This window comes from Giraffa tippelskirchi, chromosome 10 (assembly GCF_054371585.1).
Source record: "Giraffa tippelskirchi isolate mGirTip1 chromosome 10, T2T-mGirTip1v1.2.pri, whole genome shotgun sequence".
In the NCBI taxonomy this organism is placed as follows: domain Eukaryota; kingdom Metazoa; phylum Chordata; class Mammalia; order Artiodactyla; family Giraffidae; genus Giraffa; species Giraffa tippelskirchi.
The window spans coordinates 61,743,147-61,756,053 of NC_137284.1; the positions used below are offsets into that span (position 1 = coordinate 61,743,147).

The window sequence follows — 12,907 nt, forward strand, 5'->3', positions numbered from 1 at the left end:
TTACAGTCACAAAAATATTACCAAAGAGAAATGCATATCACCAATAAATAGACTTTCAATCTCAGTGCCATACCATGCTAAGTCACTTCACTCGTGTCCAACTTTGTGCGACTCTGTGGATTATAGCCTGCCAGGCTCCTCTGTCCATGAGATTCTCCAAAGGAGAATACTGGAGTGGGTTGCCATTTCCTCCTCCAGGGGATCATCCTGACCCAGGGATCTCTTAAGTCTTCTGCATTGGCAGGCGGGGTTTTTCCAACTAGCGCCACATGGGAGGCCCTTCAATCTCAGTAACTGTCAGGAAAATACAACTTAAAATAACAATAATGTATCATTGTCAAATATTTTGAAAAGCAATACCAAGTACTGGTGAGTATTCAGGGAAATAGGCATTCTCATACATTGCTAATGGAAGTGGAAATAATAATAACTTTTAAGGAAAATAATCTGCAAATATATATTAAAATATAATTATACTCTCTAAACAGCAACATAACTTTTGGGAAACTGTTTGCAGTGGATGCTGTGTTGTACCACCCACACCCCTATCCCCACCCCCTCCCTGGATTTTCCTGCCCCCACCCCCACTGGCTCCCTGGATTTCCCTCCAGGGAAGGGAGGGATGCTGATTGAAGCAGTCCTTCACCCAGCTGCAGTGCTGCCTGTTGATCATTCACACCTGTGTCCCTTTTCGGGAATTTTTCCTCCACAGAAGGAAGCTGCCTAACCCTAGGCTGTATATCCTCCCAAGGGGCAGCCTACCTGTACTGACTGGTGAACTCAGAGGGTATAAAGGCTAGCCTCCTTATGTCTGTCGGGGATATCATTCAAGGACTGGCTCAGTGAAGAAAAATACATGACTTCTCACAAGAGTATCTGCAAAAGTCATTACATATCAGAATGGCAAAAGATTGTTTTATTAGTGAGTCAGTAAGTCATAGAAAAGGAGCTTCAGATTTTACTTATTTGGATACTAGTATTAGATGAGTAATTTCATTTGTTTAGGTATCAGTCTGTTTGTTGATCTCAAGGCACAAAATTGTCTTCCTTGAAACTGCATTATGTATGTTCAAGGTTTCATCTGATTACAATAGAGCAGATTGTCAATTTTGCTTTTTCAAGAATTTTTATCTACCATTAAGGTACAATTGGGCATAAGCAACTAGTTTATACTTCAGCCCAGATGGTTGCGATGGTTAATTTTATGTTAACTTGACTGAACTATGAGATACCCAAATTAAACATTATTTCCAGATATGTCTGTGAGAGTGTTTCCAGATGAGATTAGCACTTGAGCAGGTGGACTCAGAAAAGTAGATTGCCTTCCCTAAAGTGGGTGGGCATCATCCAATTTCTTGAGGCCTTTAATAGAATGAAAGGCAGAGGAAGGAGGAATTTGTCTTTTTTGTTTCCTGCCTGCCTGCTTGAGTTGGTACACTGGTCTTCTCCTGCTCTTGGACTAGAAATTACACCATTAGCTCCCCTGGTTCTCAAGTCTTTGGAATAGGACTAAAATTTCATTACTGGCTTTTGTGGTTCTTGAGCTTGCTGATCGCAGATCATGGGACTTCTCGGCCTCCATAGTCACATAAGCCAGTTCTCATAATAAATTTTTATATCTATCTCTCTATCTCTATCTATAGATGTATAAGTGGAGAAAGCCAGAAAATTCTGAAAGAGATGGGAATACCAGACCACCTGACCTGCCTCTTGAGAAACCTGTATGCAGGTCAGGAAGCAACAGTTAGAACTGGACATGGAACAACAGACTGGTTCCAAATAGGAAAAGGAGTACGTCAAGGCTGTATATTGTCACCCTGCTTATTTAACTTATATGCAGAGTACATCATGAGAAACGCTGGGCTGGAAGAAGCACAAGCTGAAATCAAGATTGCCGGGAGAAATATCAATAACCTCAGATATGCAGATGACACCACCCTTATGGCAGAAAGTGAAGAGGAACTCAAAAGCCTCTTGATGAAAGTGAAAGAGGAGAGTGAAAAGGTTGGCTTAAAGCTCAACATTCAGAAAACTAAGATCATGGCATCCAGTCCCATCATTTCATGGCAAATAGATAGGGAACAGTGGAAACAGTGGCTGACTTTATTTTTGGGGGCTCCAAAACCACTGCAGATAATGATTGCAGCCATGAAATTAAAAGAGCCTTGCTCCTTGAAAGGAAAGTTATGACCAACCTAGACAGTATATTAAAAAGCAGAGACATTACTTTGCCAACAAAGGTCCATCTAGTCAAGGCTAAGGTTTTCCAGTAGTCATGTATGGATGTGAGAGTTGGACTATAAAGAAAGCTGAGTGCCGAAGAATTGATGCTTTTGAACTGTGGTGTTGAAGAAGACTCTTGAGAGACCCTTGGACTGCAAGGAGATCCTACCAGTCCATCCTAAAGGAGATGAGTCCTGGGTGTTCACTGGAAGGACTGATGTTGAAGCTGAAACTCCAATACTTTGGCCACCTGATGCAAAGAGCTGACTCATTTGAAAAGACCCTGATGCTGGGAAAGATTGAGGGCAGAAGGGGAAGGGGACGACAGAGGATAAGATGGTTGGATGGCATCACCGACTCAATGGACATGAGTTTGGGTAGGCTCTGGGAGTTTGGTGATGAACAGGGAGGCCTGGCATGCTACGGTTCATGGGGTCGCAGAGTTGGACACGACTGAGTGACTGAACTGAACTGAACTGAAGTAGAGAGAGAGATCCTGTTAGCTCTATTTCTCTGGAGAACTTTGACTAACACCATGGTCTGCACTTGGCCTTCATGACAACTTTGGAAAGTACCTATATAGTTATTGATGTGCTCATTTTGCATACAAAGAAACAGATTAAGGAAACAAATTAAAAACAGACAAGGATACCACAAGAAAGGAAAATTATAGGCCAATATTCCAGATAAACATAGATACAAAACTCCTTAACAAAGTATTAACAAACCAAATTCAACAATTATAGTAAAAGACTCATACACCATAATCAAGTGGGATTTAATCCAGGGATACAAGGCTAGTTCAACATCTATACACATCAGTCAAGTGATACACCACATTGTAAAATGAACAGTAAAAATTATATGGTCATCCCAATAGATGCAGAAAGGTTTTGACATAGTTTAACATCTATTTATGATAAAAACTCTCAACAAAGCATGTGTAGAGGAAATGTATCTCAACATAAAAAGAAGATCAACTGTGATAAGCCCACAACTAACATATGCTCATTGGTGAAAAGCTGAAAGCTTTTCCTCTAAGATTAGGAACAAGAACAAGGATGTCCACTCTTACCACTTTTATTTAACATAGTATTGGAAGTCCCAGCCAGAGCAATTAGGAGAGGAAGAAGTGAAACTGTAACTACATGCAGATGACATAATATTATAAACTGAAAACCTTGAAAAACACCTTAAAAACTGTTAGAACTAATAAACCAATTCAGTAATGTTGCAGGATACAAAAATCAATATGCAAAAATCTAAAAACAAATTACCAAAAAGAAATTAAGAATTCAATCTCATTTACAATTGCAAGAAAAAGAATAAAGTATCTAGGAATAAATTTAACCAAGGAGGCAGAAAACCTGTATACTGAAAACTATGACATTAAAGAAAAGAAATTGAAGACACAAATAAATGGAAAGATATTCTGTGCTCATGAATTGGAAGAATTAATACTGTTAAAATATCCATTTTACCCAAAGCAATTTATATATTCAATGCAATCGCTGTCAAAATTCTAGTGGTGTTCTTCACAGTAGAACAAACAATCCTAAAATTTGTGTGGAGACACCAAAGACTAAATAGCCAAAGCGATCTTGAGAAAGAAGAACAAACCTGGAGGCATCACATTCCCTGATTTCAAACTTTATTACAAAGCAATAGTAATTAAAAAAACATTGTGACATTGGCATAAAAACAGACACAGAGGATGAGATACTTGGATACCATCACTGACTCAATGAACATGAACTTGAGCAAAGGCCAGGAGATAGTGGAGGACAGAGAAGCCTGGCGTGCTGCAGTCAATGGGACTAAAGAGTTTCACAGGACTTAGCGTCTGAACGCTTTCATGCATTGGAGAAAGAAATGGCAACCCACTCCAGTGTTCTTGCCTGGAGAATCCCAGGGACAGCGGAGCCTGGTGGGCTGCCGTCTATGGGGTTGCACAGAGTCAGACACGACTGAAGCGACTTAGCAGCAACAGCAGCAGCGACTGAACGACAGTAGTCAATTAACTTATGACAAAGGAGCCAAGAATATACAATGGGGAAAGGACAGTCTTTTCAAAAACTTGGGTATTGGGGAAACTGGATAGCCATATGCACAAGAATGAAATAGGACAACTGCATTGCACCATACTCAAAAATTAACTCAAAAAGGATTCAATACTTGAATGTAAAACCTGAAACCATAAAACTCCTAGAAGAAAACATAAGTCGTAAGCTTTTGACATAGGTCTTAGCAATGTTCTTTTCTTTTGATCTGACACCAAAAGTAAGAGCAGCAAAAGTAAACAAGTGGGATTATATCAGATTACAAGGCTTCTTCCCAGCAAAGGAAGTATCAACAAAGTAAAAAGTCAACAAACTGAATGAAAGTATTTACAAATTATATATCTGATAAGGGTTAATATTCAAGATAAAGAACTCATACAACTGAGCAAAAAAAAAAAAGTAAAACAATTCAGTTAAAAAATAAGCAGAAGATCTAAAGACACTTTTCCAAAGAAGACATAAAGATGGCCAACAGGTACATGAAAGTTGATCAACATCTTTAATCATCAGAGAAATGCATATCAAAGCCATAATGAAATATCATTGCACACCTGTTAGAACGGCTACTATCAAAAAGACAAATGTTGGTAAGTTTGAAAAGGGAACCCTTGTGCACTGTTCATGGGAATATAAATTAGTAGCTAGTATGGAAAACAGTATGGCGGTTCCTCAAAAACCTAGAAATAGAATTACCATATGAATCAGGAATTCCACTTTGGGGTATTCATCTGAAGAAAATGGAAACACTAACTTGAAAAGTTATATGCACCCCCATGTTCAATGCAGCATTATTTACAATAGTCAACATATGGAAACAACCTTAGTGTTCATCAGTAGATAAATGGATAAAGAAATTGTGGCATATATATATACAATGGAATATTATTCAGTCATAAAAGAATGAAAGCTTGCTATGTATGACAAAATGGATGGATCTTGCGGACATTATGCTAAGAGAAGTAAGTCAAACTGAGAAAGACAAATACTATGTAATCTCTCTTACATGTGGAATCTTGGGGGAAAAAAAGCAACCAAAATCATGCATACAGAGAATAGATTGGTGATCACTAGAGACAGGGGCTGTGGCAGTAGGGAAAAATTATAAAGGTGGTCAAGAGGGTAAAAAAAATTTTTATGATTTAAAAAATCATTCACCACCTGTTCATTGTAAAACTGGAACTTAAGCTTAAAAGTTTCATTGTCTGGAGTAGGTATGTCCTCTTTGGGGCCTTTTTTCATAAAGACCCACCAAAAAAAGCCTGAACTTCCCTTTTGTAATATTTCTTCCATTTCCTCAAAACCAGTAGTTATTCCAAGCAGGAACTTGCATTCAAATCATAGTATTTTAAGGACCCTTAACTCCATCTGGGTATAAAAGAACAAATGCTTCTTGAGCAGAAGTTACATCTTCTTGCAAGATTTGTAGTTCTGTCCGTGTTCACATGATAAAGATGAAATGTTTTCTCCACTAAAATCAATTGACAGTGTGTGTGTGTGTGTGTGTGTGTGTGTGTGAGAGAGAGAGACAACAAACTCCTCCTGACTTCCCTTTCTATTTCTGAAACTGAGAAGTTCTTGCTCACAACTCTAAGGGTCTGCCAGCTACAGGGCATGCTGCAGTAGTGTAATACATGTCCAAAGGACTGTCAGGTCTGCGTGAGGTATGCTGCCCCAGGGCACCAGCCCCTGTTGAATCCAGACCTATTACAAAGTGGGTATCTTTCTTACTCCTGAACATGCATCTGACAATGATCTTTCATTGGAATAATTGCTGAGGAAGTAACCAAGGTGTGGCTTTAGAACAATCAGTTCTTTTCAGAGTTGTAAAACTGCACTAAGGAAGCCTTAATTTTGGTCCCTAGAATGAAAAAAAAACCAAACCTGTAGTCTCAAAAAGGCCTTTGTTCTGAACACACTCTACACCTCTCCTCTCCTGCTAGCCTGCCAGCCGCTGTGTCTAGACCCGTGAGGTAGGCATTCTTACACAGTTGGTGATACCTCACTTTTCAGCCCTGACTATAGAATCCCACCCTGACCACATAGTATTGGTTTGTATTTTGTTTGAGATAGATATTGGTGTATCTTAGCACAGATTTAATTTTTAATTATTAAATTCCAGCCAACAGAGGCAAGTGGAAAACAGATAATTCCAAATCTTTTATTTTGTTTACTTTGTTATTTTAAATTTTTCATTGTAATTAGTTTACAATGTTGTGTTAGTTTCAGGTGTACAGTAAAATGAATCAGTTATACATATACATATATTTACTCTTTTGTAGATTCTTTTCCCATATTACACAGCATTGAGTATAGTTTCTTGTGCTATACAGTAGATCCTTATTAGTTGTCTATTTTATATGTAGTAGTGTGTATGTATCAATCCCTATCTCCCAATTTATCCTCTGCCTTTCCCCCCACTGGTAACCCTAAGTTTGTTTTCTACATCTATGACTGTATTCTGTAAATAAGTTCATTTGCGCCATGTTTTCTAGACTTCATATATAAGTGATATCATATGATATTAAATGTCTCTCTCTAACTTACTTCACTCAGTATGGCAATCTCTAGGTCCATCCATGTTGCTATAAATGGCATTATTTTGTTCATTTTTATCACTGAGTATATTCCATTGTATATATGTACTACATCTTCTTTATCCACTCCTCTGTCAACGGACATTTAGGTTGCTTCCATTTGTTGTTTTGTTCAGTCGCTCAGTGGTGTCTGACTCTTTGCAACCCCATGGACTGCAGCACACCAGGCTTCCCTGTGCTTCACCATCTCTCAGAGTTTGCCGATGACCATCTTGTCCTCTGACATCCCCTTCTCCTCCAGCACTCAATCTTTCCCAGCATCAGAGTCTTTTCCAATAAGTTGGCTTCTCACATCAGATTGCCAAAGTATTGGAACTTCTGCTTCCATTAGGTCTCAGCTATTATAAATATTGCTGCTCTGAACATTGAGGAGCATGTATCTTTTTGAATTATGGTTTTCTCTGAATATATATGCCCAGGAGTGTTATTGCTGAATCATATGGTAGTTCTATATTTAGTTTCTTGAATCTGCACACTGTTCTCCATAGTGGCTGTACCAGTTTATGTTCCCACCAACAGTGTAGGAGTCTTCCCTCTTCGTCACACCCTTTTCAGCATTGCTTGTAGATTTTTTCATGATGGCCATTCTGATTGGTGTGAGGTAATACCCCACTGTAGCTTTGATTTCCATTTCTCTAATAATTAGTGATGTTGAGCATTTTTTCTTGCGATTTTTGGCCATTTGTATGCCTTCTTTGGAGAAGGCAATGGCACCCCACTCCAGTACTCTTGCCTGGAAAATCCCATGGATGGAGGAGCCTCGTAGGCTGCAGTCCATGGGGTCACTATAGCGACCTCACTTTCACTTTTCACTTTCATGCATTGGAGAAGGAAATGGCAACCCACTCCAGTGTTCTTGCCTGGAGAATCCCAGGGACAGGGGAGCCTGGTGGGCTGCCGTCTATGGGGTCGCACAGAGTCGGACACGACTGCAGTGATTTAGCGGCAGTAGCAGCATGCCTTCTTTGGAGAAATGTCTTTTTAGATCGTCTGTCCAGTTTTTAATTGGGTTGTTTGTTTCTTTGATATTGAGCTGCATGAGCTGTTCATATATTTTGGAGATTAATCCCTTGTTGGTTACTTCATTTGCAGATATTCTCTCCCAGTATGTAGGCTGTCTTTTCATTTTGTTTATGGTTTCCTTTGCTGTGTAAAAGCTTTTAAGTTTAATTAGGTTCCATTTGTTTATTTTTGGTTTTATTTTCATTACTCTATTACTCTAAAAAAATATTGCTGCAATTTATGTCAGAGAGCATTCTCTCTGGCCTTACATTTAGGTCTTTAATTCATTTTGAATTTATTTTTCTGCATGATGTTGAAGAGTGTTCTAATTTCATCCTTTTACATGTATATATCCAGTTTTCCCAGTGCCACTTATTGAAGAGGCTGTCTTTTCACCATTGTATATTGTTGCCTCCTTTATCGTAGATTAGTTGATCATAGGTGCATGGGTTTATCTCTGGACTTTCTATTATGTCCCATTGGTCTGTATGTCTGTTTTTATGCCAGTACCAAACTGTTTTTAGTACTGTAGCTTTTGGTATAGTCTGAAGTCAGGGAAATTTATTCCTCCAGCCCTATTTTTCTTTCTCAAGATTGTTTTGGCTATTTGTGGTCTTTTGTGTTTCCATACAAATTCTAAACATTTTTATTCTAATTCTGTGAAAAATTCCTTTGGTAATTCGATAGGGATTGCATTGACTCTGTATATTGCTTAGGTAATATATTGATTTTGACAATATTGATTCTTACTACCCAATAACATGGTATATCTCTCCATCTGCTTGTGTTGTCTTTGATTTCTTTCATCACTGTCCCATAATTGGCTCCTTCTCCCTGTCTCCTTCCTGCAACTGCCTCACATACTCAAGACCAGGGAGGCTGGTGTTTCTGACTCCTTCCTGGAAGGGGACAGTGATAGTACACAGAGTTGAAGGCTGTGGTCCTGAAACCTTCAAATTACTCAGAGTGAAGATTTATGAGATAAATCATTCTGTTAACACTGATGAACTCTCATAGGGATCACATCCATGTGTTGATATTATGGTACTAAGTGACTCCTCCTCACAGAGGGGAGGACAGGAGTGGGTGAAGGATGTAGGGAGGATATCCTGTTACATTCTTCTTCCTCTCCTCCTTCTCCTCCTCTTTCTCTTCCTCCTCTTCCTCCTCCAGGGTAGTAGAAGACTAACTTCCTAACATTTCCTCATCTAACCTTAAATTTTCAACCCTCAACTGGAGAAATAGAGAAGGGAATCAGGCTGACAACAGCATATAAACTGAGATTGAAACCTGACACCAGAGAAACAGCAAAGCAGATCATCTGCATTCCGACAAACCAGGAATTGACTGAATTTTATCGTTCATTCAACAGTCTCCCAACACTGAGTTTATTGTTTTTATGAAAGGCAATAGAGAAAAAGGAGAGCAATCACCAAACAGGTTAAAATTTTACATAAATAGCAAGCAGATGAATATGAGTAAGAGAATTCTCTGGGGTCCTGCTCCAGATACTCCCCAAACTTCCCCTTCTGCCTGATGCCAATAGACCCTGCTTCATCCCAGCTGACCCTGCTTCATCCCAGTCCAAACACAGCTGCCTTCAAAGAGCCATATGTTTGACAGGATGTGTTCAGCTCTTGTCATACCCCAAGGAAGGTCCATACTGTGTCTCTTCAAACAGGGAGGCAAAGAGGGACAGTCCCAAAGTATCCCTATTTTAGCAAATTTGCTTCCGTCTTTCTAGAATGAGAATAAATAAGTTGCCCATTAAAAATTGATATGCCAAAACTGTAAAAAAAGAACATGCCTTTAAAAAAACTATCTCATTAAAATAAAACAAACAAGTGTATCAAAAGAGAAACAGACTCACAGATACAGAACATGAACTAGTGGTCATCAGAGGGGAGAAGCATGGGGGAGGGGCAAGATAGGTGAAGGGGGTTAAGAGACCCAAACTACTAGCTATAAAATAAATAAGTTGCAAGGATGTAATATACAGCACAGAAAATATAGTGAATATTTTATAATAACTTTACATGAAATATAGTCTATAAAAGTATCAAATCACTATTAAACACCTAAAACTAATACAATATTGTAAGTCAACTTTATTTCAATGAAAAATAAATAAATTTTGTAAAAATTTTAAAGAATTATAAATAAAGAATAAAATAAAACAAATTAACAATTTCATTTTGGGGACAGAATATCCATGACTTCTGAATGAAGAAATAACTTCTCATTGTAGACTAAATTCATTTTGCTTAGAAAAAGGAACATTCTTCACATTTCCCAGAGATCACAAAAAATTAAAAACATTACAAAAGCTGTGTGGCTGCCTTATGAATTAGTCCTTTGATGTTTTAAAAGCAAATGTAGCAGATAAGCTTCATAGCAGTGCATTTTTTTCTTCTAAGGGACCAATGAAGATCTCTGTGGTTAGTGATATTTTTAATTCAGCTCTGGACTTTCTCCAGGAAATCACTTATAATTACTAATTGTATTTTTGTAAGTTAATGAAAGGATGCAGAATTTTTTCAATGCCTCCTTTCACTTGTGTAATTAATGATGTTGCTTTTTTACATGATTGAGTAAAGCTAAGATACAGAGACGTGAATTAACTGAGAAAGCTTCTTTGTGCAGTATGATAGAAATTAAGTATAAATTTTAGTCATGCAGTTGCCTTAAAAAAAAACTATTCCTTCATCATCTTTTTTCTTCAGTTTTTTGTTGCTTAGACTTATCATAAAAACTAGCAGGAAAGAGACTCATTTAATGAGGTCACATTTGCAAAAATATATTAATAAGATTTCCTAAGAGCTTTTTCACAGGATTGAATTTAACCAAATGTCCATAAGAAGCACCCAGAGTGTATTTTCTGATGCCTTCAAGATTTCCAAACTGCAATTTAGATAACTCTTTAAATTTGTGAAGTCAAGTCTTTCGATAAATTCCAAACACTGAACAGCACTGTCAACCAAATACTCAATTAACTTTTAGAAGAATAACAAACAACTGCAAAGTACTCTTGGTTTTTTTTTTTAAACAGATACATATTTTCAGCAAAAGAAACCATATTCTGGGCAAAAAAGCAAACAAACAAAATATGAAACCAATAAAATTAAAGGATTAAAATCATACATAGTTTTCTCTGACCACAGAGAAAATTAAATTAGAAAACAATAAAGAGAAGGCAACTGGAAAATTGTCAAGTATTTGAGAATTATATAAGACACTGTTGAATGACTCATGAGTTAAATAATATATCACAAGAGAAATTAGAAAATATCGGGGAGTGAATGAAAATGAAAATAAAACTTTTCAAAATTAAAAAAAATGTCAAATTCTTTTTAGATTGAATGAAAGTTTATGATTTGGGGAAAAACCTGCTAGGAATAATAAGGAGGAAAATCTAATGTTTTGCATCAGAAGGTGTTGATTTCCCTTTCAAACTCTTTTGGTAACTATAAGGGCATCATTGTGGAAGAAGGACACAGGTAGTCTCACAAATGTTGTATATTTCTGAGCCTATTAAAGACTGTTACAGAATCTTGGGGTTTCCCCGGTGGCTTAGTGGTAAAGAATTTGCCTGCAATGCAGGAGACGCAGGAGATGAGGGTTTGATCCTTGGGTTAGGACGATCCCTTGGAGGAGGGCATGGCAACTCACTCCAGCATTCTTGCCTGGAGAATCTCATAGACAGTGGGGCCTGGCATGCTACAGTCGATAGGGTCGCAAAGAGTCAGACACAACTGAAGTGACTTAGCATGCACACACAGAATCCTGACCCTGCATTAGACTCTTCTTTCCACTTGTAAGCTCCTGGCTATGTTGCCCTTTGACATATCCTTCCTTCCTCCTTTTGTTCATTTCTCCCTTCCTCCCTTTCTCCTTCCTCTTCCTTTTTCTCTCCCTCCCTTTTTCACTCACTTTCTTGTTTAAAATTCCATTTTTCCCTTTCTTTCTTGCTGTTATATTATTGTTGTCATTGTTATTTGCTTTGTTTTTCACAAAGGAGAAATACTCAAGCCTTGAAGATAGTTTGAAGCCAGATATTTATTCCCAGTTTGGGCATGGAGAAGGGATTCATTATGAGATATTTAAAGCTCAGCTACACATTCAGTCTGTGATAGGAATGTTTACGTTGTAGGCTGATAGTAGGGGCACTGAGTTTAAAGTAACCCAAAAACTACTAAAGAGATACCAAGAGCTATATATGTCAATTGTTTGTCAGGTTACCTAGGACCATAGTCAGATATCAAGAGAGAGGAATGATCAAATACAAAGCACTATATAGTACTAATACTACTACTACTAGCAAATACTTAAAGAGTGCATACTATGTGCCAGGTACTTAGTATATATACTCATATTTTTTTACAACAATCGTATGAAACAGTTACAGTTATTATATCCATGTTATCGGTTATGAGATGAAGGCACAGGGGAGATCAATAACTTGTCCAAAATTACATATTAGTATAAGGTTTTAAACCTAGGCATTCTGGCCTCAAAATCATCCTCTTAACTGCTATAATATACCATCTCTCTGTAGATTGGTTTCTTCTTTTAATGGGATAAAAGGTATGCAGACTGTTGATGACATTTCCCCCTTGACATTTTGAAGGAGCTATTTGTTATCTTCCATGACTGTTCCCTTGATTAGTCAGTATATGCTGTAAACATAGCATTATCCCCACCTAACTCCTAGACCACTCTGTTCCAAGAAAAGTCTGGCCATTCATTCTCCATCCATCCTTCTGTCCACCCATCTGGCTCAGAGATCCACATGATTCTCAATGATGGGACTTCCACCCAGCGACCTTTTTATACTGGAGAAATCTGATTAAAATGGACGTTGAAGGCAGTTTTTCAGGAAACAGGCAATTAAGAGGGAATGATTTCTACAAAGAGAGTTATGCAGCCTGAGAAGAGTACAAGGAAGGAAGAAGTGTGCTGTGGTTAAGAGCAATGGCTCTGGAATCCAGACAGATATGAGTTTAAACTCTGCTTCTTTTATTCCATAGC

At 37.9% G+C, this 12,907-nt stretch overlaps 2 long non-coding RNA genes across 2 annotated transcripts in view; both read left to right on the forward strand.

Moving 5' to 3' along the window:
- The window catches only part of LOC145522681 (uncharacterized), a 275,846-nt gene that overhangs the window by 102,031 nt on the left and 160,908 nt on the right, over positions 1–12,907 (forward strand). The gene's annotated exons all lie outside the window — the stretch shown is intronic.
- LOC145522683 (uncharacterized) lies at positions 5,768–8,656 on the forward strand. The gene is made up of 2 exons (XR_014066096.1): positions 5,768–7,561; positions 7,633–8,656. It is a non-coding gene; the product is annotated as an uncharacterized LOC145522683 (long non-coding RNA).